Genomic DNA, 27,348 nt, shown 5'->3' on the forward strand with positions numbered 1-27,348 from the left:
TGCTGATGATTTCATAGGAAAACGTCAAATCTGTATATTGCTTTGCTCAGGATGGCTATTTTCATGATATTAATTCTTCCTAGCCTCGTAAATTGGTGAGTTTCCATTTGTTAGTGTCGCCTTTAATTTCTCTTAAGTGTGACTTGTTGTTTCCTGAGTATATGTCTATCACTTCTTTGCTTAGGTTTATTCCTATGTATTTTATCCTTTCTGCTTCATTTGTGAACGGAATTGTTTTCCAGATTTCTCTTTCTACTGGTTCATTGTTCGTGTACAGAAAAGCTACAGATTTCTGTGTGTTAATTTTCTATCGTGCGACTTTGCTGTATCCCGATATGAGCTCTAGTAATTTTGGTGTGGAATCTTTAGGGTTTTTTATGTACAATTTCATGTCATCTGCAAATAGAGACAGTTTAACTTCTTGTCTACCAATATGGATTCTTTGTGTTTCTTTGTTTTGTCTAATTGCTTTGTCCAAGACCTCCAGTACTGTGTTGAATAACATTGGGGAGAGTGGGCATCCCTGTCTTGTATCCAATCGCAGAAGAAAACCTTTCAGCTTCTCGCTGTTCACTATGACGTTGGCTGCGGTTTTATCATATATGGGCTTTATTATGTTGAGGTACTTGCCCTCTATACACATTTAGTTGAGAGTGGTTATCATGGATCGTTGTAGAACTATGTCAAACGCTTTTTCAGTATCTATGGAGATGATCATGTGGTTTTGTCTGTCTTTATGTTGATGTGCTGGATGATGTTGATGGATTATCAAATTTCGTACTATCCTTGCATCCCTGGGATGAATCCCACTTGGTCATGGGTTATCATCCTTTGGATGTATTTTTGAATTCGTTTTGCTAATACGTTGTTTTGTATTTTTACATCTACGTTCATCAGGCACAATCGTCTGTAGTGTTTCTTTCTTTGGTGCCGTCTTTATCTGGCTTTTCCATTAGAGTGATATGGGTTTCATAGAGTGAGTTTGGGAGTAATCCCTCCTCTTCTATTTTTTGGAAAACTTTAAGGAGTATGGGTACTATGTCTGATCTGTATGTCTGTTAAAATTCCGAGGAAAATCCATCTGTCCCGGGGATTTGTTCTTTGGTAGTTTTTGCTTACTGATTCAATTCCGTTGCTGGTAATTGGTGTGTTAAGATTTTATGTTTTTGCTGGGTCAGCCATGGAAGGTTTTATTCTCCTAGGAATTTGTCCATTTCTCCTTGGTTTCCCAGCTTATCATCGTAAAGGTTTTCATAGTACTCTCTAATAATTCTTTGTATTTCTGTGGTGTCCGTCGTGGTTTTTCCTTTTTTTATTTCTGATTCTGTTGATGAGTGTTGACTCTCTTTTCCTCTTAATATGTCTGGCAAGAGGCTTATCTATATTGTTTATTTTCCCGAAGAAACAGCTCTTGCTTTCTTTGACATTTGCTAATGTTTTCTTCTCAACATTATTTATTTCGTCTCTGGTCTTTATTTATTCCATCGTTCTGCTGACCTTAGGCCACATTTGTTCTCCTTTTTCCAACTTCGATAATTGAGACTTTAGACCATTCATTTGGGATTTTTCTTCCTTCTTTACATGTGACTGGATGGCTATATATTTTCCTCTTAAGAGTGCTTTTGCCGTACCACAGTAGTTTTAGCTTTCTATTGTTGTCATTTTTTAGATATAATGCAGAATCTCCATTTTAATTTGGTCTTCGAGTAATTGATTATTTATGAGCATGTTGTTAAGCCTCCATGTGTTTGTGAGCCTTTTTGCTTTCTTTGTCCAATTTATTTGTAGTTCTAAGCATTTGTGGTCTGAAAAGTTGGTTGATAGGATTTCAATCTCTTGGAATTAACTGAGGCTCTTTTTGTTGCCTACTATGTGTTCTACTCTGGAGAATGTTTCATGTGCACGTGAGAAGAATGTGTGTCCTGTTGCTTTTGGATGTAGAATTGTGTAGATATCTATTAGGGCCATCTGTTCTAGTGTGTTGTTCAGTGCCTCTGTGTCCTTACTTATTTTCTGTCTCTTGGATCCGTCCTTTGGAGTGAGTGGTGGGTTGAAGTCTCCCAATGTGTATGCATTGCATTCTATTTCCTCCTTTAATTCTGTTAGTATTTGTTTCACATATGCTGGTACTCCTGTGTTGTATTCATATATACTCATAAAGGTTATATCCTCTTGTTGAACTGCGCCCTTCAACATTATGTAATGACCTCCTTTACCTTTTATTTTTTTTTCTTCCTTTTTTTAAAATTTTTGTGCTTTATATATGATTTGTATGTTTATCCCACTTTTCCCGTTATTGTGTTTATAATTGTTATTAATTTTTTTTAATATAAAGGTGAAGTGGTTGGTAGATGCAAGATAAAAGTAGAATACACGGTTTAGTGTTGTAAGAGAGCACATGTAGATGATCAGGTGTGTGCCAGTAGACTAAGTGTCAGTCCAAGCTAGACAAGGGCAATAAAACTTCCACGGATGCAGAGATCCCTCAAAACAAGGGCATTGAGGTTTTAAGCCTCACCTCTGTAGATTCCAAATTTCTCACCTGATGGCCGCCCTGCGACTGTGCCTCTCTTATGTTGTTCCTCCCTTGAGGAATCTACCCATCTCTGGCTAACCAGCCATCTTCCGGGACCATACAGGGAAGTTTAAATTTGATAAGTGAGATAGAAGAAATATTGTTTGAAAGGGTTAGCTTTTTACTTCTTTGCAGTTTTATGCCATGTGGTTTCTGTGCCCAGCATTTTTCAGGAAGTATCTTTACCACTTGGAAGAATTATCTTACTTGGTAAATTATATATGAGGGACGACTTCTATTTCAGGGCTGTAATTAGCAAGGAAGAAGAAAAGCTATAGAAGTAGCAGACGGACGAAATCATGGGAAGATTGTTTATTTCTTTGAAATATCTTCTTGTAGATTAACTTAAGCATGTGTAGGTTTTAAACTACTAATTAAATTGCGCACACACATTAACATAGAAGGAATACACGGACATAACCAAAGCAGAACTATAATTACCAGCCATCTCCAGTGAAACCAAGAAAAACCAGTTAGGCATCCTAGGCATTTGTGAAAATTTATCTACCATATGATGGATATTGTCCAACTGAACTTGAACGGTCTGAGAGAAATCAGACAAATTAAAACATCCGATTCCTGGGAACTGTTCACATCCCATATGCTCTTTTAACAGTAGATAATTTGTAGTTGTAAGATTTTGGCGTGCTACAACTTGCACTTCTCCTAATTCTTGGTTGAATTCCAAAAGTATAGACACAGTCAAATTGATGTTTTACTCTATGCACAGGCCAGCTTAGATATTTCCTTCTCCGTTTACTGGACAAGTACAGGAACTGGTGAGACGAATGCAGCTCCAACTGTAGCAGTGCCTGAATCTTTGTTGAGGTTTTTTGATGATCATCTTCTGGAATGACTCTTCCAGAGATTGCTGATGTGGGAAGTTCTTCTTCATATCGTATCTTAGTTCATTTTGTGGTTAGCCCAATTAGGCTTTGATCCTCTATATAAGCACAAAGAGACCATTTTCCCCTCCTATTTTTATGCCCTTTATACCATTGTGTAGAACTCAATATATGTCAACACATAGGAACTGCTCTTTTATCAATAGAGAGGAATATTTTCAGAAAACAGTACCTCCAAACCGATCATCTGCAAATCTTTAACTGATCAAAATTAAGGATATTTTAATCATGACTTAATCCTTGATTTACAGTTAACTTTATTCTATCAGGGAGTTATCCCCCTTTTCTTAATTTATTTTCTTTTTCTTTTTCTTTCTCGTTATCATTAATCTAAACTTACATGAAGAATACTCTGTTTACTAGTCTCTCCCCTATACCTGGTCCCCACTATTAACCCCTTTCCAGTCACTGTCATTCAGCAGAGCAAAATATTGTAGAATCACTACTTGTCTTCTCTGTGTTGTAAAGCCCACCCCTTTCTCCCACCCACCCCAATTAGCATGCTAATCTTAATATCCTCCTTCTACTTCCCCCCTCATCCCTCCCTATCCACCCATCCTCCCCACTCCCTTTCCCTTTGGTACCTGTTACTCCATTCTTGCGTTCTGTGAATCCGCTTCTGCTTTGTTCGTTCAGTTTTTCCTTCATTCTTACACTCCAAAGATCAGTGAATCATTTGGTATTTCTCTTTCTCTTCTTGGCTTTTTCACTGAGCATAATTCCCTCCAGCTCCTTCCATGGTGCTGCCAATGGTAGGATTTGCCCTCTTCTTATGTCTGAGTAATATACCATTTTGTATATGTACCACATCTTCTTTATCCATTCATCTACCAGTGGACATTTAGGTTGCTTCCAGTTCTTTGCTATACTAAACAGTGCTGCAACAAACATCGGGGTTCATCTGTCTTTTTCAAACTTGATTGCTGCTCTCCTGGTATATATTCCTTAAAATGGAATTCCTGGGTCCAGTGGTGAATCCTTTCTGTGCATTTTGAGGAACCTCCATACTCCTTTCCACAATGGTTGAACTAATTTACATTCCCACCAGCAGTGTAGGAGGGTTCCCCTTTCTCCACAGCCGCAACAACATTTGTTGTTGTTTGTCTCTTGAATGATAGCTATCCTTTGTGGAGTGAGGTGATAACTCATTGTAGTTTTCATTTGCATTTCTCTGATAAAAAGAGACGTGGAGCATCTTTTCATGTGTCTGTTGGCCATCTGTATTTGTTAATTGGAGAACCGTCTGTTCAGTTCCTCTGCCCATTTTTAATTGGATTATTTGTTTTTAGTTTGTTGAGGCATGTGAGCTCTTTATATATTTTGGGCGTCAAGCCTTTATCGGATGTGTCATTTACAAATATATTTTCCCATCCTGTAGGGCTCCTTTCTGTTGTGTTGATGGTGTCTACTGCTCTACAGAAGCTTTTCACCTTAATATATTCCCACTTTTCATTTTTGCTGTTGTTTTCCTTACCCGGGAGATATTTTCAAGAAGAGGTCACTCATGTTTACGTCTAAGAGGTTTCTGCCTATATTTTCTTCCAAGAGTTTAATGGTTTCATGACTTAACTTCCGGTCTTTGATACATTTTGGATTTACTTTTGTATATGGGGTTAGAACACAGTGCAGTTTCATTCTCCTTCATGTAGCTGTCCAGATTTGCCATCTCAATCTGTTGAAGAGACTGTCATTTCGCTATTGTCTGTCCATGGCTCCTTTTATGAAATAGTAATTGACCACATATATTTGGGTTAAAGTCTGGAGTGTCTAGTCTGTTCCACTGGTGTGTGGCTCTGTTCTTGTGCCAGTACCATATTGTCTTGATTACTATGGCTTTATAGTAGAGCGTGAAGTTGGTGAGTGAGATCACCCCTACGTTATTCTTCTCTCTCAGCATTCCTATGGCTATTCGGTGTCTTTGGTGTTTACGTGTGAATTTTTCATTTATTTGTTCCAATTCATTGAAGAATGTTGCTGATGATTTCATAGGAAAACGTCAAATCTGTATATTGCTTTGCTCAGGATGGCTATTTTCATGATATTAATTCTTCCTAGCCTCGTAAATTGGTGAGTTTCCATTTGTTAGTGTCGCCTTTAATTTCTCTTAAGTGTGACTTGTTGTTTCCTGAGTATATGTCTATCACTTCTTTGCTTAGGTTTATTCCTATGTATTTTATCCTTTCTGCTTCATTTGTGAACGGAATTGTTTTCCAGATTTCTCTTTCTACTGGTTCATTGTTCGTGTACAGAAAAGCTACAGATTTCTGTGTGTTAATTTTCTATCGTGCGACTTTGCTGTATCCCGATATGAGCTCTAGTAATTTTGGTGTGGAATCTTTAGGGTTTTTTATGTACAATTTCATGTCATCTGCAAATAGAGACAGTTTAACTTCTTGTCTACCAATATGGATTCTTTGTGTTTCTTTGTTTTGTCTAATTGCTTTGTCCAAGACCTCCAGTACTGTGTTGAATAACATTGGGGAGAGTGGGCATCCCTGTCTTGTATCCAATCGCAGAAGAAAACCTTTCAGCTTCTCGCTGTTCACTATGACGTTGGCTGCGGTTTTATCATATATGGGCTTTATTATGTTGAGGTACTTGCCCTCTATACACATTTAGTTGAGAGTGGTTATCATGGATCGTTGTAGAACTATGTCAAACGCTTTTTCAGTATCTATGGAGATGATCATGTGGTTTTGTCTGTCTTTATGTTGATGTGCTGGATGATGTTGATGGATTATCAAATTTCGTACTATCCTTGCATCCCTGGGATGAATCCCACTTGGTCATGGGTTATCATCCTTTGGATGTATTTTTGAATTCGTTTTGCTAATACGTTGTTTTGTATTTTTACATCTACGTTCATCAGGCAAAATCGTCTGTAGTGTTTCTTTCTTTGGTGCCGTCTTTATCTGGCTTTTCCATTAGAGTGATATGGGTTTCATAGAGTGAGTTTGGGAGTAATCCCTCCTCTTCTATTTTTTGGAAAACTTTAAGGAGTATGGGTACTATGTCTGATCTGTATGTCTGTTAAAATTCCGAGGAAAATCCATCTGTCCCGGGGATTTGTTCTTTGGTAGTTTTTGCTTACTGATTCAATTCCGTTGCTGGTAATTGGTGTGTTAAGATTTTATGTTTTTGCTGGGTCAGCCATGGAAGGTTTTATTCTCCTAGGAATTTGTCCATTTCTCCTTGGTTTCCCAGCTTATCATCGTAAAGGTTTTCATAGTACTCTCTAATAATTCTTTGTATTTCTGTGGTGTCCGTCGTGGTTTTTCCTTTTTTTATTTCTGATTCTGTTGATGAGTGTTGACTCTCTTTTCCTCTTAATATGTCTGGCAAGAGGCTTATCTATATTGTTTATTTTCCCGAAGAAACAGCTCTTGCTTTCTTTGACATTTGCTAATGTTTTCTTCTCAACATTATTTATTTCGTCTCTGGTCTTTATTTATTCCATCATTCTGCTGACCTTAGGCCACATTTGTTCTCCTTTTTCCAACTTCGATAATTGAGACTTTAGACCATTCATTTGGGATTTTTCTTCCTTCTTTACATGTGACTGGATGGCTATATATTTTCCTCTTAAGAGTGCTTTTGCCGTACCACAGTAGTTTTAGCTTTCTATTGTTGTCATTTTTTAGATATAATGCAGAATCTCCATTTTAATTTGGTCTTCGAGTAATTGATTATTTATGAGCATGTTGTTAAGCCTCCATGTGTTTGTGAGCCTTTTTGCTTTCTTTGTCCAATTTATTTGTAGTTCTAAGCATTTGTGGTCTGAAAAGTTGGTTGATAGGATTTCAATCTCTTGGAATTAACTGAGGCTCTTTTTGTTGCCTACTATGTGTTCTACTCTGGAGAATGTTTCATGTGCACGTGAGAAGAATGTGTGTCCTGTTGCTTTTGGATGTAGAATTGTGTAGATATCTATTAGGGCCATCTGTTCTAGTGTGTTGTTCAGTGCCTCTGTGTCCTTACTTATTTTCTGTCTCTTGGATCCGTCCTTTGGAGTGAGTGGTGGGTTGAAGTCTCCCAATGTGTATGCATTGCATTCTATTTCCTCCTTTAATTCTGTTAGTATTTGTTTCACATATGCTGGTACTCCTGTGTTGTATTCATATATACTCATAAAGGTTATATCCTCTTGTTGAACTGCGCCCTTCAACATTATGTAATGACCTCCTTTACCTTTTATTTTTTTTTCTTCCTTTTTTTAAAATTTTTGTGCTTTATATATGATTTGTATGTTTATCCCACTTTTCCCGTTATTGTGTTTATAATTGTTATTAATTTTTTTTAATATAAAGGTGAAGTGGTTGGTAGATGCAAGATAAAAGTAGAATACACGGTTTAGTGTTGTAAGAGAGCACATGTAGATGATCAGGTGTGTGCCAGTAGACTAAGTGTCAGTCCAAGCTAGACAAGGGCAATAAAACTTCCACGGATGCAGAGATCCCTCAAAACAAGGGCATTGAGGTTTTAAGCCTCACCTCTGTAGATTCCAAATTTCTCACCTGATGGCCGCCCTGCGACTGTGCCTCTCTTATGTTGTTCCTCCCTTGAGGAATCTACCCATCTCTGGCTAACCAGCCATCTTCCGGGACCATACAGGGAAGTTTAAATTTGATAAGTGAGATAGAAGAAATATTGTTTGAAAGGGTTAGCTTTTTACTTCTTTGCAGTTTTATGCCATGTGGTTTCTGTGCCCAGCATTTTTCAGGAAGTATCTTTACCACTTGGAAGAATTATCTTACTTGGTAAATTATATATGAGGGACGACTTCTATTTCAGGGCTGTAATTAGCAAGGAAGAAGAAAAGCTATAGAAGTAGCAGACGGACGAAATCATGGGAAGATTGTTTATTTCTTTGAAATATCTTCTTGTAGATTAACTTAAGCATGTGTAGGTTTTAAACTACTAATTAAATTGCGCACACACATTAACATAGAAGGAATACACGGACATAACCAAAGCAGAACTATAATTACCAGCCATCTCCAGTGAAACCAAGAAAAACCAGTTAGGCATCCTAGGCATTTGTGAAAATTTATCTACCATATGATGGATATTGTCCAACTGAACTTGAACGGTCTGAGAGAAATCAGACAAATTAAAACATCCGATTCCTGGGAACTGTTCACATCCCATATGCTCTTTTAACAGTAGATAATTTGTAGTTGTAAGATTTTGGCGTGCTACAACTTGCACTTCTCCTAATTCTTGGTTGAATTCCAAAAGTATAGACACAGTCAAATTGATGTTTTACTCTATGCACAGGCCAGCTTAGATATTTCCTTCTCCGTTTACTGGACAAGTACAGGAACTGGTGAGACGAATGCAGCTCCAACTGTAGCAGTGCCTGAATCTTTGTTGAGGTTTTTTGATGATCATCTTCTGGAATGACTCTTCCAGAGATTGCTGATGTGGGAAGTTCTTCTTCATATCGTATCTTAGTTCATTTTGTGGTTAGCCCAATTAGGCTTTGATCCTCTATATAAGCACAAAGAGACCATTTTCCCCTCCTATTTTTATGCCCTTTATACCATTGTGTAGAACTCAATATATGTCAACACATAGGAACTGCTCTTTTATCAATAGAGAGGAATATTTTCAGAAAACAGTACCTCCAAACCGATCATCTGCAAATCTTTAACTGATCAAAATTAAGGATATTTTAATCATGACTTAATCCTTGATTTACAGTTAACTTTATTCTATCAGGGAGTTATCCCCCTTTTCTTAATTTATTTTCTTTTTCTTTTTCTTTCTCGTTATCATTAATCTAAACTTACATGAAGAATACTCTGTTTACTAGTCTCTCCCCTATACCTGGTCCCCACTATTAACCCCTTTCCAGTCACTGTCATTCAGCAGAGCAAAATATTGTAGAATCACTACTTGTCTTCTCTGTGTTGTAAAGCCCACCCCTTTCTCCCACCCACCCCAATTAGCATGCTAATCTTAATATCCTCCTTCTACTTCCCCCCTCATCCCTCCCTATCCACCCATCCTCCCCACTCCCTTTCCCTTTGGTACCTGTTACTCCATTCTTGCGTTCTGTGAATCCGCTTCTGCTTTGTTCGTTCAGTTTTTCCTTCATTCTTACACTCCAAAGATCAGTGAATCATTTGGTATTTCTCTTTCTCTTCTTGGCTTTTTCACTGAGCATAATTCCCTCCAGCTCCTTCCATGGTGCTGCCAATGGTAGGATTTGCCCTCTTCTTATGTCTGAGTAATATACCATTTTGTATATGTACCACATCTTCTTTATCCATTCATCTACCAGTGGACATTTAGGTTGCTTCCAGTTCTTTGCTATACTAAACAGTGCTGCAACAAACATCGGGGTTCATCTGTCTTTTTCAAACTTGATTGCTGCTCTCCTGGTATATATTCCTTAAAATGGAATTCCTGGGTCCAGTGGTGAATCCTTTCTGTGCATTTTGAGGAACCTCCATACTCCTTTCCACAATGGTTGAACTAATTTACATTCCCACCAGCAGTGTAGGAGGGTTCCCCTTTCTCCACAGCCGCAACAACATTTGTTGTTGTTTGTCTCTTGAATGATAGCTATCCTTTGTGGAGTGAGGTGATAACTCATTGTAGTTTTCATTTGCATTTCTCTGATAAAAAGAGACGTGGAGCATCTTTTCATGTGTCTGTTGGCCATCTGTATTTGTTAATTGGAGAACCGTCTGTTCAGTTCCTCTGCCCATTTTTAATTGGATTATTTGTTTTTAGTTTGTTGAGGCATGTGAGCTCTTTATATATTTTGGGCGTCAAGCCTTTATCGGATGTGTCATTTACAAATATATTTTCCCATCCTGTAGGGCTCCTTTCTGTTGTGTTGATGGTGTCTACTGCTCTACAGAAGCTTTTCACCTTAATATATTCCCACTTTTCATTTTTGCTGTTGTTTTCCTTACCCGGGAGATATTTTCAAGAAGAGGTCACTCATGTTTACGTCTAAGAGGTTTCTGCCTATGTTTTCTTCCAAGAGTTTAATGGTTTCATGACTTAACTTCCGGTCTTTGATACATTTTGGATTTACTTTTGTATATGGGGTTAGAACACAGTGCAGTTTCATTCTCCTTCATGTAGCTGTCCAGATTTGCCATCTCAATCTGTTGAAGAGACTGTCATTTCGCTATTGTCTGTCCATGGCTCCTTTTATGAAATAGTAATTGACCACATATATTTGGGTTAAAGTCTGGAGTGTCTAGTCTGTTCCACTGGTGTGTGGCTCTGTTCTTGTGCCAGTACCATATTGTCTTGATTACTATGGCTTTATAGTAGAGCGTGAAGTTGGTGAGTGAGATCACCCCTACGTTATTCTTCTCTCTCAGCATTCCTATGGCTATTCGGTGTCTTTGGTGTTTACGTGTGAATTTTTCATTTATTTGTTCCAATTCATTGAAGAATGTTGCTGATGATTTCATAGGAAAACGTCAAATCTGTATATTGCTTTGCTCAGGATGGCTATTTTCATGATATTAATTCTTCCTAGCCTCGTAAATTGGTGAGTTTCCATTTGTTAGTGTCGCCTTTAATTTCTCTTAAGTGTGACTTGTTGTTTCCTGAGTATATGTCTATCACTTCTTTGCTTAGGTTTATTCCTATGTATTTTATCCTTTCTGCTGCATTTGTGAACGGAATTGTTTTCCAGATTTCTCTTTCTACTGGTTCATTGTTCGTGTACAGAAAAGCTACAGATTTCTGTGTGTTAATTTTCTATCGTGCGACTTTGCTGTATCCCGATATGAGCTCTAGTAATTTTGGTGTGGAATCTTTAGGGTTTTTTATGTACAATTTCATGTCATCTGCAAATAGAGACAGTTTAACTTCTTGTCTACCAATATGGATTCTTTGTGTTTCTTTCTTTTGTCTAATTGCTTTGTCCAAGACCTCCAGTACTGTGTTGAATAACATTGGGGAGAGTGGGCATCCCTGTCTTGTATCCAATCGCAGAAGAAAACCTTTCAGCTTCTCGCTGTTCACTATGACGTTGGCTGCGGTTTTATCATATATGGGCTTTATTATGTTGAGGTACTTGCCCTCTATACACATTTAGTTGAGAGTGGTTATCATGGATCGTTGTAGAACTATGTCAAACGCTTTTTCAGTATCTATGGAGATGATCATGTGGTTTTGTCTGTCTTTATGTTGATGTGCTGGATGATGTTGATGGATTATCAAATTTCGTACTATCCTTGCATCCCTGGGATGAATCCCACTTGGTCATGGGGTATCATCCTTTGGATGTATTTTTGAATTCGTTTTGCTAATACGTTGTTTTGTATTTTTACATCTACGTTCATCAGGCACAATCGTCTGTAGTGTTTCTTTCTTTGGTGCCGTCTTTATCTGGCTTTTCCATTAGAGTGATATCGGTTTCATAGAGTGAGTTTGGGAGTAATCCCTCCTCTTCTATTTTTTAAAAAACTTTAAGGAGTATGGGTACTATGTCTGATCTGTATGTCTGTTAAAATTCCGAGGAAAATCCATCTGTCCCGGGGATTTGTTCTTTGGTAGTTTTTTGTTACTGATTCAATTCCGTTGCTGGTAATTGGTGTGTTAAGATTTTATGTTTTTCCTGGGTCAGCCATGGAAGGTTTTATTCTCCTAGGAATTTGTCCATTTCTCCTTGGTTTCCCAGCTTATCATCGTATAGGTTTTCATAGTACTCTCTAATAATTCTTTGTATTTCTGTGGTGTCCGTCGTGGTTTTTCCTTTTTTTATTTCTGATTCTGTTGATGAGTGTTGACTCTCTTTTCCTCTTAATATGTCTGGCAAGAGGCTTATCTATATTGTTTATTTTCCCGAAGAAACAGCTCTTGCTTTCTTTGACATTTGCTAATGTTTTCTTCTCAACATTATTTATTTCGTCTCTGGTCTTTATTTATTCCATCGTTCTGCTGACCTTAGGCCACATTTGTTCTCCTTTTTCCAACTTCGATAATTGAGACTTTAGACCATTCATTTGGGATTTTTCTTCCTTCTTTACATGTGACTGGATGGCTATATATTTTCCTCTTAAGAGTGCTTTTGCCGTACCACAGTAGTTTTAGCTTTCTATTGTTGTCATTTTTTAGATATAATGCAGAATCTCCATTTTAATTTGGTCTTCGAGTAATTGATTATTTATGAGCATGTTGTTAAGCCTCCATGTGTTTGTGAGCCTTTTTGCTTTCTTTGTCCAATTTATTTGTAGTTCTAAGCATTTGTGGTCTGAAAAGTTGGTTGATAGGATTTCAATCTCTTGGAATTAACTGAGGCTCTTTTTGTTGCCTACTATGTGTTCTACTCTGGAGAATGTTTCATGTGCACGTGAGAAGAATGTGTGTCCTGTTGCTTTTGGATGTAGAATTGTGTAGATATCTATTAGGGCCATCTGTTCTAGTGTGTTGTTCAGTGCCTCTGTGTCCTTACTTATTTTCTGTCTCTTGGATCCGTCCTTTGGAGTGAGTGGTGGGTTGAAGTCTCCCAATGTGTATGCATTGCATTCTATTTCCTCCTTTAATTCTGTTAGTATTTGTTTCACATATGCTGGTACTCCTGTGTTGTATTCATATATACTCATAAAGGTTATATCCTCTTGTTGAACTGCGCCCTTCAACATTATGTAATGACCTCCTTTACCTTTTATTTTTTTTTCTTCCTTTTTTTAAAATTTTTTGTGCTTTATATATGATTTGTATGTTTATCCCACTTTTCCCGTTATTGTGTTTATAATTGTTATTAATTTTTTTTAATATAAAGGTGAAGTGGTTGGTAGATGCAAGATAAAAGTAGAATACACGGTTTAGTGTTGTAAGAGAGCACATGTAGATGATCAGGTGTGTGCCAGTAGACTAAGTGTCAGTCCAAGCTAGACAAGGGCAATAAAACTTCCACGGATGCAGAGATCCCTCAAAACAAGGGCATTGAGGTTTTAAGCCTCACCTCTGTAGATTCCAAATTTCTCACCTGATGGCCGCCCTGCGACTGTGCCTCTCTTATGTTGTTCCTCCCTTGAGGAATCTACCCATCTCTGGCTAACCAGCCATCTTCCGGGACCATACAGGGAAGTTTAAATTTGATAAGTGAGATAGAAGAAATATTGTTTGAAAGGGTTAGCTTTTTACTTCTTTGCAGTTTTATGCCATGTGGTTTCTGTGCCCAGCATTTTTCAGGAAGTATCTTTACCACTTGGAAGAATTATCTTACTTGGTAAATTATATATGAGGGACGACTTCTATTTCAGCGCTGTAATTAGCAAGGAAGAAGAAAAGCTATAGAAGTAGCAGACGGACGAAATCATGGGAAGATTGTTTATTTCTTTGAAATATCTTCTTGTAGATTAACTTAAGCATGTGTAGGTTTTAAACTACTAATTAAATTGCGCACACACATTAACATAGAAGGAATACACGGACATAACCAAAGCAGAACTATAATTACCAGCCATCCTCAGTGAAACCAAGAAAAACCAGTTAGGCATCCTAGGCATTTGTGAAAATTTATCTACCATATGATGGATATTGTCCAACTGAACTTGAACGGTCTGAGAGAAATCAGACAAATTAAAACATCCGATTCCTGGGAACTGTTCACATCCCATATGCTCTTTTAACAGTAGATAATTTGTAGTTGTAAGATTTTGGAGTGCTACAACTTGCACTTCTCCTAATTCTTGGTTGAATTCCAAAAGTATAGACACAGTCAAATTGATGTTTTACTCTATGCACAGGCCAGCTTAGATATTTCCTTCTCCGTTTACTGGACAAGTACAGGAACTGGTGAGACGAATGCAGCTCCAACTGTAGCAGTGCCTGAATCTTTGTTGAGGTTTTTTGATGATCATCTTCTGGAATGACTCTTCCAGAGATTGCTGATGTCTGAAGTTCTTCTTCATATCGTATCTTAGTTCATTTTGTGGTTAGCCCAATTAGGCTTTGATCCTCTATATAAGCACAAAGAGACCATTTTCCCCTCCTATTTTTATGCCCTTTATACCATTGTGTAGAACTCAATATATGTCAACACATAGGAACTGCTCTTTTATCAATAGAGAGGAATATTTTCAGAAAACAGTACCTCCAAACCGATCATCTGCAAATCTTTAACTGATCAAAATTAAGGATATTTTAATCATGACATAATCCTTGATTTACAGTTAACTTTATTCTATCAGGGAGTTATCCCCCTTTTCTTAATTTATTTTCTTTTTCTTTTCCTTTCTCGTTATCATTAATCTAAACTTACATGAAGAATACTCTGTTTACTAGTCTCTCCACTATACCTGGTCCCCACTATTAACCCCTTTCCAGTCACTGTCATTCAGCAGAGCAAAATATTGTAGAATCACTACTTGTCTTCTCTGTGTTGTACAGCCCACCCCTTTCTCCCACCCACCCCAATTAGCATGCTAATCTTAATATCCTCCTTCTACTTCCCCCCTCATCCCTCCCTATCCACCCATCCTCCCCACTCCCTTTCCCTTTGGTACCTGTTACTCCATTCTTGCGTTCTGTGAATCCGCTTCTGCTTTGTTCGTTCAGTTTTTCCTTCATTCTTACACTCCAAAGATCAGTGAATCATTTGGTATTTCTCTTTCTCTTCTTGGCTTTTTCACTGAGCATAATTCCCTCCAGCTCCTTCCATGGTGCTGCCAATGGTAGGATTTGCCCTCTTCTTATGTCTGTGTAATATACCATTTTGTATATGTACCACATCTTCTTTATCCATTCATCTACCAGTGGACATTTAGGTTGCTTCCAGTTCTTTGCTATACTAAACAGTGCTGCAACAAACATCGGGGTTCATCTGTCTTTTTCAAACTTGATTGCTGCTCTCCTGGTATATATTCCTTAAAATGGAATTCCTGGGTCCAGTGGTGAATCCTTTCTGTGCATTTTGAGGAACCTCCATACTCCTTTCCACAATGGTTGAACTAATTTACATTCCCACCAGCAGTGTATGAGGGTTCCCCTTTCTCCACAGCCGCAACAACATTTGTTGTTGTTTGTCTCTTGAATGATAGCTATCCTTTGTGGAGTGAGGTGATAACTCATTGTAGTTTTCATTTGCATTTCTCTGATAAAAAGAGACGTGGAGCATCTTTTCATGTGTCTGTTGGCCATCTGTATTTGTTAATTGGAGAACCGTCTGTTCAGTTCCTCTGCCCATTTTTAATTGGATTATTTGTTTTTAGTTTGTTGAGGCATGTGAGCTCTTTATATATTTTGGGCGTCAAGCCTTTATCGGATGTGTCATTTACAAATATATTTTCCCATCCTGTAGGGCTCCTTTCTGTTGTGTTGATGGTGTCTACTGCTCTACAGAAGCTTTTCACCTTAATATATTCCCACTTTTCATTTTTGCTGTTGTTTTCCTTACCCGGGAGATATTTTCAAGAAGAGGTCACTCATGTTTACGTCTAAGAGGTTTCTGCCTATGTTTTCTTCCAAGAGTTTAATGGTTTCATGACTTAACTTCCGGTCTTTGATACATTTTGGATTTACTTTTGTATATGGGGTTAGAACACAGTGCAGTTTCATTCTCCTTCATGTAGCTGTCCAGATTTGCCATCTCAATCTGTTGAAGAGACTGTCATTTCGCTATTGTCTGTCCATGGCTCCTTTTATGAAATAGTAATTGACCACATATATTTGGGTTAAAGTCTGGAGTGTCTAGTCTGTTCCACTGGTGTGTGGCTCTGTTCTTGTGCCAGTACCATATTGTCTTGATTACTATGGCTTTATAGTAGAGCGTGAAGTTGGTGAGTGAGATCACCCCTACGTTATTCTTCTCTCTCAGCATTCCTATGGCTATTCGGTGTCTTTGGTGTTTACGTGTGAATTTTTCATTTATTTGTTCCAATTCATTGAAGAATGTTGCTGATGATGTCATAGGAAAACGTCAAATCTGTATATTGCTTTGCTCAGGATGGCTATTTTCATGATATTAATTCTTCCTAGCCTCGTAAATTGGTGAGTTTCCATTTGTTAGTGTCGCCTTTAATTTCTCTTAAGTGTGACTTGTTGTTTCCTGAGTATATGTCTATCACTTCTTTGCTTAGGTTTATTCCTATGTATTTTATCCTTTCTGCTGCATTTGTGAACGGAATTGTTTTCCAGATTTCTCTTTCTACTGGTTCATTGTTCGTGTACAGAAAAGCTACAGATTTCTGTGTGTTAATTTTCTATCGTGCGACTTTGCTGTATCCCGATATGAGCTCTAGTAATTTTGGTGTGGAATCTTTAGGGTTTTTTATGTACAATTTCATGTCATCTGCAAATAGAGACAGTTTAACTTCTTGTCTACCAATATGGATTCTTTGTGTTTCTTTGTTTTGTCTAATTGCTTTGTCCAAGACCTCCAGTACTGTGTTGAATAACATTGGGGAGAGTGGGCATCCCTGTCTTGTATCCAATCGCAGAAGAAAACCTTTCAGCTTCTCGCTGTTCACTATGACGTTGGCTGCGGTTTTATCATATATGGGCTTTATTATGTTGAGGTACTTGCCCTCTATACACATTTAGTTGAGAGTGGTTATCATGGATCGTTGTAGAACTATGTCAAACGCTTTTTCAGTATCTATGGAGATGATCATGTGGTTTTGTCTGTCTTTATGTTGATGTGCTGGATGATGTTGATGGATTATCAAATTTCGTACTATCCTTGCATCCCTGGGATGAATCCCATTTGGTCATGGGGTATCATCCTTTGGATGTATTTTTGAATTCGTTTTGCTAATACGTTGTTTTGTATTTTTACATCTACGATCATCAGGCACAATCGTCTGTAGTGTTTCTTTCTTTGGTGCCGTCTTTATCTGGCTTTTCCATTAGAGTGATATCGGTTTCATAGAGTGAGTTTGGGAGTAATCCCTCCTCTTCTATTTTTTAAAAAACTTTAAGGAGTATGGGTACTATGTCTGATCTGTATGTCTGTTAAAATTCCGAGGAAAATCCATCTGTCCCGGGGATTTGTTCTTTGGTAGTTTTTTGTTACTGATTCAATTCCGTTGCTGGTAATTGGTGTGTTAAGATTTTATGTTTTTCCTGGGTCAGCCATGGAAGGTTTTATTCTCCTAGGAATTTGTCCATTTCTCCTTGGTTTCCCAGCTTATCATCGTATAGGTTTTCATAGTACTCTCTAATAATTCTTTGTATTTCTGTGGTGTCCGTCGTGGTTTTTCCTTTTTTTATTTCTGATTCTGTTGATGAGTGTTGACTCTCTTTTCCTCTTAATATGTCTGGCAAGAGGCTTATCTATATTGTTTATTTTCCCGAAGAAACAGCTCTTGCTTTCTTTGACATTTGCTAATGTTTTCTTCTCAACATTATTTATTTCGTCTCTGGTCTTTATTTATTCCATCGTTCTGCTGACCTTAGGCCACATTTGTTCTCCTTTTTCCAACTTCGATAATTGAGACTTTAGACCATTCATTTGGGATTTTTCTTCCTTCTTTACATGTGACTGGATGGCTATATATTTTCCTCTTAAGAGTGCTTTTGCCGTACCACAGTAGTTTTAGCTTTCTATTGTTGTCATTTTTTAGATATAATGCAGAATCTCCATTTTAATTTGGTCTTCGAGTAATTGATTATTTATGAGCATGTTGTTAAGCCTCCATGTGTTTGTGAGCCTTTTTGCTTTCTTTGTCCAATTTATTTGTAGTTCTAAGCATTTGTGGTCTGAAAAGTTGGTTGATAGGATTTCAATCTCTTGGAATTAACTGAGGCTCTTTTTGTTGCCTACTATGTGTTCTACTCTGGAGAATGTTTCATGTGCACGTGAGAAGAATGTGTGTCCTGTTGCTTTTGGATGTAGAATTGTGTAGATATCTATTAGGGCCATTTGTTCTAGTGTGTTGTTCAGTGCCTCTGTGTCCTTACTTATTTTCTGTCTCTTGGATCCGTCCTTTGGAGTGAGTGGTGGGTTGAAGTCTCCCAATGTGTATGCATTGCATTCTATTTCCTCCTTTAATTCTGTTAGTATTTGTTTCACATATGCTGGTACTCCTGTGTTGTATTCATATATACTCATAAAGGTTATATCCTCTTGTTGAACTGCGCCCTTCAACATTATGTAATGACCTCCTTTACCTTTTATTTTTTTTTCTTCCTTTTTTTAAAATTTTTTGTGCTTTATATATGATTTGTATGTTTATCCCACTTTTCCCGTTATTGTGTTTATAATTGTTATTAATTTTTTTTAATATAAAGGTGAAGTGGTTGGTAGATGCAAGATAAAAGTAGAATACACGGTTTAGTGTTGTAAGAGAGCACATGTAGATGATCAGGTGTGTGCCAGTAGACTAAGTGTCAGTCCAAGCTAGACAAGGGCAATAAAACTTCCACGGATGCAGAGATCCCTCAAAACAAGGGCATTGAGGTTTTAAGCCTCACCTCTGTAGATTCCAAATTTCTCACCTGATGGCCGCCCTGCGACTGTGCCTCTCTTATGTTGTTCCTCCCTTGAGGAATCTACCCATCTCTGGCTAACCAGCCATCTTCCGGGACCATACAGGGAAGTTTAAATTTGATAAGTGAGATAGAAGAAATATTGTTTGAAAGGGTTAGCTTTTTACTTCTTTGCAGTTTTATGCCATGTGGTTTCTGTGCCCAGCATTTTTCAGGAAGTATCTTTACCACTTGGAAGAATTATCTTACTTGGTAAATTATATATGAGGGACGACTTCTATTTCAGCGCTGTAATTAGCAAGGAAGAAGAAAAGCTATAGAAGTAGCAGACGGACGAAATCATGGGAAGATTGTTTATTTCTTTGAAATATCTTCTTGTAGATTAACTTAAGCATGTGTAGGTTTTAAACTACTAATTAAATTGCGCACACACATTAACATAGAAGGAATACACGGACATAACCAAAGCAGAACTATAATTACCAGCCATCCTCAGTGAAACCAAGAAAAACCAGTTAGGCATCCTAGGCATTTGTGAAAATTTATCTACCATATGATGGATATTGTCCAACTGAACTTGAACGGTCTGAGAGAAATCAGACAAATTAAAACATCCGATTCCTGGGAACTGTTCACATCCCATATGCTCTTTTAACAGTAGATAATTTGTAGTTGTAAGATTTTGGAGTGCTACAACTTACACTTCTCCTAATTCTTGGTTGAATTCCAAAAGTATAGACACAGTCAAATTGATGTTTTACTCTATGCACAGGCCAGCTTAGATATTTCCTTCTCCGTTTACTGGACAAGTACAGGAACTGGTGAGACGAATGCAGCTCCAACTGTAGCAGTGCCTGAATCTTTGTTGAGGTTTTTTGATGATCATCTTCTGGAATGACTCTTCCAGAGATTGCTGATGTGGGAAGTTCTTCTTCATATCGTATCTTAGTTCATTTTGTGGTTAGCCCAATTAGGCTTTGATCCTCTATATAAGCACAAAGAGACCATTTTCCCCTCCTATTTTTATGCCCTTTATACCATTGTGTAGAACTCAATATATGTCAACACATAGGAACTGCTCTTTTATCAATAGAGAGGAATATTTTCAGAAAACAGTACCTCCAAACCGATCATCTGCAAATCTTTAACTGATCAAAATTAAGGATATTTTAATCATGACATAATCCTTGATTTACAGTTAACTTTATTCTATCAGGGAGTTATCCCCCTTTTCTTAATTTATTTTCTTTTTCTTTTCCTTTCTCGTTATCATTAATCTAAACTTACATGAAGAATACTCTGTTTACTAGTCTCTCCCCTATACCTGGTCCCCACTATTAACCCCTTTCCAGTCACTGTCATTCAGCAGAGCAAAATATTGTAGAATCACTACTTGTCTTCTCTGTGTTGTACAGCCCACCCCTTTCTCCCACCCACCCCAATTAGCATGCTAATCTTAATATCCTCCTTCTACTTCCCCCCTCATCCCTCCCTATCCACCCATCCTCCCCACTCCCTTTCCCTTTGGTACCTGTTACTCCATTCTTGCGTTCTGTGAATCCGCTTCTGCTTTGTTCGTTCAGTTTTTCCTTCATTCTTACACTCCAAAGATCAGTGAATCATTTGGTATTTCTCTTTCTCTTCTTGGCTTTTTCACTGAGCATAATTCCCTCCAGCTCCTTCCATGGTGCTGCCAATGGTAGGATTTGCCCTCTTCTTATGTCTGTGTAATATACCATTTTGTATATGTACCACATCTTCTTTATCCATTCATCTACCAGTGGACATTTAGGTTGCTTCCAGTTCTTTGCTATACTAAACAGTGCTGCAACAAACATCGGGGTTCATCTGTCTTTTTCAAACTTGATTGCTGCTCTCCTGGTATATATTCCTTAAAATGGAATTCCTGGGTCCAGTGGTGAATCCTTTCTGTGCATTTTGAGGAACCTCCATACTCCTTTCCACAATGGTTGAACTAATTTACATTCCCACCAGCAGTGTAGGAGGGTTCCCCTTTCTCCACAGCCGCAACAACATTTGTTGTTGTTTGTCTCTTGAATGATAGCTATCCTTTGTGGAGTGAGGTGATAACTCCTTGTAGTTTTCATTTGCATTTCTCTGATAAAAAGAGACGTGGAGCATCTTTTCATGTGTCTGTTGGCCATCTGTATTTGTTAATTGGAGAACCGTCTGTTCAGTTCCTCTGCCCATTTTTAATTGGATTATTTGTTTTTAGTTTGTTGAGGCATGTGAGCTCTTTATATATTTTGGGCGTCAAGCCTTTATCGGATGTGTCATTTACAAATATATTTTCCCATCCTGTAGGGCTCCTTTCTGTTGTGTTGATGGTGTCTACTGCTCTACAGAAGCTTTTCACCTTAATATATTCCCACTTTTCATTTTTGCTGTTGTTTTCCTTACCCGGGAGATATTTTCAAGAAGAGGTCACTCATGTTTACGTCTAAGAGGTTTCTGCCTATGTTTTCTTCCAAGAGTTTAATGGTTTCATGACTTAACTTCCGGTCTTTGATACATTTTGGATTTACTTTTGTATATGGGGTTAGAACACAGTGCAGTTTCATTCTCCTTCATGTAGCTGTCCAGATTTGCCATCTCAATCTGTTGAAGAGACTGTCATTTCGCTATTGTCTGTCCATGGCTCCTTTTATGAAATAGTAATTGACCACATATATTTGGGTTAAAGTCTGGAGTGTCTAGTGTGTTCCACTGGTGTGTGGCTCTGTTCTTGTGCCAGTACCATATTGTCTTGATTACTATGGCTTTATAGTAGAGCGTGAAGTTCGTGAGTGAGATCACCCCTACGTTATTCTTCTCTCTCAGCATTCCTATGGCTATTCGGTGTCTTTGGTGTTTCCGTGTGAATTTTTCATTTATTTGTTCCAATTCATTGAAGAATGTTGCTGATGATTTCATAGGAAAACGTCAAATCTGTATATTGCTTTGCTCAGGATGGCTATTTTCATGATATTAATTCTTCCTAGCCTCGTAAATTGGTGAGTTTCCATTTGTTAGTGTCGCCTTTAATTTCTCTTAAGTGTGACTTGTTGTTTCCTGAGTATATGTCTATCACTTCTTTGCTTAGGTTTATTCCTATGTATTTTATCCTTTCTGCTGCATTTGTGAACGGAATTGTTTTCCAGATTTCTCTTTCTACTGGTTCATTGTTCGTGTACAGAAAAGCTACAGATTTCTGTGTGTTAATTTTCTATCGTGCGACTTTGCTGTATCCCGATATGAGCTCTAGTAATTTTGGTGTGGAATCTTTAGGGTTTTTTATGTACAATTTCATGTCATCTGCAAATAGAGACAGTTTAACTTCTTGTCTACCAATATGGATTCTTTGTGTTTCTTTGTTTTGTCTAATTGCTTTGTCCAAGACCTCCAGTACTGTGTTGAATAACATTGGGGAGAGTGGGCATCCCTGTCTTGTATCCAATCGCAGAAGAAAACCTTTCAGCTTCTCGCTGTTCACTATGACGTTGGCTGCGGTTTTATCATATATGGGCTTTATTATGTTGAGGTACTTGCCCTCTATACACATTTAGTTGAGAGTGGTTATCATGGATCGTTGTAGAACTATGTCAAACGCTTTTTCAGTATCTATGGAGATGATCATGTGGTTTTGTCTGTCTTTATGTTGATGTGCTGGATGATGTTGATGGATTATCAAATTTCGTACTATCCTTGCATCCCTGGGATGAATCCCACTTGGTCATGGGGTATCATCCTTTGGATGTATTTTTGAATTCGTTTTGCTAATACGTTGTTTTGTATTTTTACATCTACGTTCATCAGGCACAATCGTCTGTAGTGTTTCTTTCTTTGGTGCCGTCTTTATCTGGCTTTTCCATTAGAGTGATATCGGTTTCATAGAGTGAGTTTGGGAGTAATCCCTCCTCTTCTATTTTTTAAAAAACTTTAAGGAGTATGGGTACTATGTCTGATCTGTATGTCTGTTAAAATTCCGAGGAAAATCCATCTGTCCCGGGGATTTGTTCTTTGGTAGTTTTTTGTTACTGATTCAATTCCGTTGCTGGTAATTGGTGTGTTAAGATTTTATGTTTTTCCTGGGTCAGCCATGGAAGGTTTTATTCTCCTAGGAATTTGTCCATTTCTCCTTGGTTTCCCAGCTTATCATCGTATAGGTTTTCATAGTACTCTCTAATAATTCTTTGTATTTCTGTGGTGTCCGTCGTGGTTTTTCCTTTTTTTATTTCTGATTCTGTTGATGAGTGTTGACTCTCTTTTCCTCTTAATATGTCTGGCAAGAGGCTTATCTATATTGTTTATTTTCCCGAAGAAACAGCTCTTGCTTTCTTTGACATTTGCTAATGTTTTCTTCTCAACATTATTTATTTCGTCTCTGGTCTTTATTTATTCCATCGTTCTGCTGACCTTAGGCCACATTTGTTCTCCTTTTTCCAACTTCGATAATTGAGACTTTAGACCATTCATTTGGGATTTTTCTTCCTTCTTTACATGTGACTGGATGGCTATATATTTTCCTCTTAAGAGTGCTTTTGCCGTACCACAGTAGTTTTAGCTTTCTATTGTTGTCATTTTTTAGATATAATGCAGAATCTCCATTTTAATTTGGTCTTCGAGTAATTGATTATTTATGAGCATGTTGTTAAGCCTCCATGTGTTTGTGAGCCTTTTTGCTTTCTTTGTCCAATTTATTTGTAGTTCTAAGCATTTGTGGTCTGAAAAGTTGGTTGATAGGATTTCAATCTCTTGGAATTAACTGAGGCTCTTTTTGTTGCCTACTATGTGTTCTACTCTGGAGAATGTTTCATGTGCACGTGAGAAGAATGTGTGTCCTGTTGCTTTTGGATGTAGAATTGTGTAGATATCTATTAGGGCCATCTGTTCTAGTGTGTTGTTCAGTGCCTCTGTGTCCTTACTTATTTTCTGTCTCTTGGATCCGTCCTTTGGAGTGAGTGGTGGGTTGAAGTCTCCCAATGTGTATGCATTGCATTCTATTTCCTCCTTTAATTCTGTTAGTATTTGTTTCACATACGCTGGTACTCCTGTGTTGTATTCATATATACTCATAAAGGTTATATCCTCTTGTTGAACTGCGCCCTTCAACATTATGTAATGACCTCCTTTACCTTTTATTTTTTTTCTTCCTTTTTTTAAAATTTTTTGTGCTTTATATATGATTTGTATGTTTATCCCACTTTTCCCGTTATTGTGTTTATAATTGTTATTAATTTTTTTTAATATAAAGGTGAAGTGGTTGGTAGATGCAAGATAAAAGTAGAATACACGGTTTAGTGTTGTAAGAGAGCACATGTAGATGATCAAGTGTGTGCCAGTAGACTAAGTGTCAGTCCAAGCTAGACAAGGGCAATAAAACTTCCACGGATGCAGAGATCCCTCAAAACAAGGGCATTGAGGTTTTAAGCCTCACCTCTGTAGATTCCAAATTTCTCACCTGATGGCCGCCCTGCGACTGTGCCTCTCTTATGTTGTTCCTCCCTTGAGGAATCTACCCATCTCTGGCTAACCAGCCATCTTCCGGGACCATACAGGGAAGTTTAAATTTGATAAGTGAGATAGAAGAAATATTGTTTGAAAGGGTTAGCTTTTTACTTCTTTGCAGTTTTATGCCATGTGGTTTCTGTGCCCAGCATTTTTCAGGAAGTATCTTTACCACTTGGAAGAATTATCTTACTTGGTAAATTATATATGAGGGACGACTTCTATTTCAGCGCTGTAATTAGCAAGGAAGAAGAAAAGCTATAGAAGTAGCAGACGGACGAAATCATGGGAAGATTGTTTATTTCTTTGAAATATCTTCTTGTAGATTAACTTAAGCATGTGTAGGTTTTAAACTACTAATTAAATTGCGCACACACATTAACATAGAAGGAATACACGGACATAACCAAAGCAGAACTATAATTACCAGCCATCCTCAGTGAAACCAAGAAAAACCAGTTAGGCATCCTAGGCATTTGTGAAAATTTATCTACCATATGATGGATATTGTCCAACTGAACTTGAACGGTCTGAGAGAAATCAGACAAATTAAAACATCCGATTCCTGGGAACTGTTCACATCCCATATGCTCTTTTAACAGTAGATAATTTGTAGTTGTAAGATTTTGGAGTGCTACAACTTGCACTTCTCCTAATTCTTGGTTGAATTCCAAAAGTATAGACACAGTCAAATTGATGTTTTACTTTATGCACAGGCCAGCTTAGATATTTCCTTCTCCGTTTACTGGACAAGTACAGGAACTGGTGAGACGAATGCAGCTCCAACTGTAGCAGTGCCTGAATCTTTGTTGAGGTTTTTTGATGATCATCTTCTGGAATGACTCTTCCAGAGATTGCTGATGTGGGAAGTTCTTCTTCATATCGTATCTTAGTTCATTTTGTGGTTAGCCCAATTAGGCTTTGATCCTCTATATAAGCACAAAGAGACCATTTTCCCCTCCTATTTTTATGCCCTTTATACCATTGTGTAGAACTCAATATATGTCAACACATAGGAACTGCTCTTTTATCAATAGAGAGGAATATTTTCAGAAAACAGTACCTCCAAACCGATCATCTGCAAATCTTTAACTGATCAAAATTAAGGATATTTTAATCATGACATAATCCTTGATTTACAGTTAACTTTATTCTATCAGGGAGTTATCCCCCTTTTCTTAATTTATTTTCTTTTTCTTTTCCTTTCTCGTTATCATTAATCTAAACTTACATGAAGAATACTCTGTTTACTAGTCTCTCCCCTATACCTGGTCCCCACTATTAACCCCTTTCCAGTCACTGTCATTCAGCAGAGCAAAATATTGTAGAATCACTACTTTTCTTCTCTGTGTTGTACAGCCCACCCCTTTCTCCCACCCACCCCAATTAGCATGCTAATCTTAATATCCTCCTTCTACTTCCCCCCTCATCCCTCCCTATCCACCCATCCTCCCCACTCCCTTTCCCTTTGGTACCTGTTACTCCATTCTTGCGTTCTGTGAATCCGCTTCTGCTTTGTTCGTTCAGTTTTTCCTTCATTCTTACACTAAAAAGATCAGTGAATCATTTGGTATTTCTCTTTCTCTTCTTGGCTTTTTCACTGAGCATAATTCCCTCCAGCTCCTTCCATGGTGCTGCCAATGGTAGGATTTGCCCTCTTCTTATGTCTGAGTAATATACCATTTTGTATATGTACCACATCTTCTTTATCCATTCATCTACCAGTGGACATTTAGGTTGCTTCCAGTTCTTTGCTATACTAAACAGTGCTGCAACAAACATCGGGGTTCATCTGTCTTTTTCAAACTTGATTGCTGCTCTCCTGGTATATATTCCTTAAAATGGAATTCCTGGGTCCAGTGGTGAATCCTTTCTGTGCATTTTGAGGAACCTCCATACTCCTTTCCACAATGGTTGAACTAATTTACATTCCCACCAGCAGTGTAGGAGGGTTCCCCTTTCTCCACAGCCGCAACAACATTTGTTGTTGTTTGTCTCTTGAATGATAGCTATCCTTTGTGGAGTGAGGTGATAACTCATTGTAGTTTTCATTTGCATTTCTCTGATAAAAAGAGACGTGGAGCATCTTTTCATGTGTCTGTTGGCCATCTGTATTTGTTAATTGGAGAACCGTCTGTTCAGTTCCTCTGCCCATTTTTAATTGGATTATTTGTTTTTAGTTTGTTGAGGCATGTGAGCTCTTTATATATTTTGGGCGTCAAGCCTTTATCGGATGTGTCATTTACAAATATATTTTCCCATCCTGTAGGGCTCCTTTCTGTTGTGTTGATGGTGTCTACTGCTCTACAGAAGCTTTTCACCTTAATATATTCCCACTTTTCATTTTTGCTGTTGTTTTCCTTACCCGGGAGATATTTTCAAGAAGAGGTCACTCATGTTTACGTCTAAGAGGTTTCTGCCTATGTTTTCTTCCAAGAGTTTAATGGTTTCATGACTTAACTTCCGGTCTTTGATACATTTTGGATTTACTTTTGTATATGGGGTTAGAACACAGTGCAGTTTCATTCTCCTTCATGTAGCTGTCCCGATTTGCCATCTCAATCTGTTGAAGAGACTGTCATTTCGCTATTGTCTGTCCATGGCTCCTTTTATGAAATAGTAATTGACCACATATATTTGGGTTAAAGTCTGGAGTGTCTAGTCTGTTCCACTGGTGTGTGGCTCTGTTCTTGTGCCAGTACCATATTGTCTTGATTACTATGGCTTTATAGTAGAGCGTGAAGTTGGTGAGTGAGATCACCCCTACGTTATTCTTCTCTCTCAGCATTCCTATGGCTATTCGGTGTCTTTGGTGTTTACGTGTGAATTTTTCATTTATTTGTTCCAATTCATTGAAGAATGTTGCTGATGATTTCATAGGAAAACGTCAAATCTGTATATTGCTTTGCTCAGGATGGCTATTTTCATGATATTAATTCTTCCTAGCCT

Source organism: Manis pentadactyla, chromosome Y, assembly GCF_030020395.1.
Source record: "Manis pentadactyla isolate mManPen7 chromosome Y, mManPen7.hap1, whole genome shotgun sequence".
NCBI lineage: Eukaryota > Metazoa > Chordata > Mammalia > Pholidota > Manidae > Manis > Manis pentadactyla.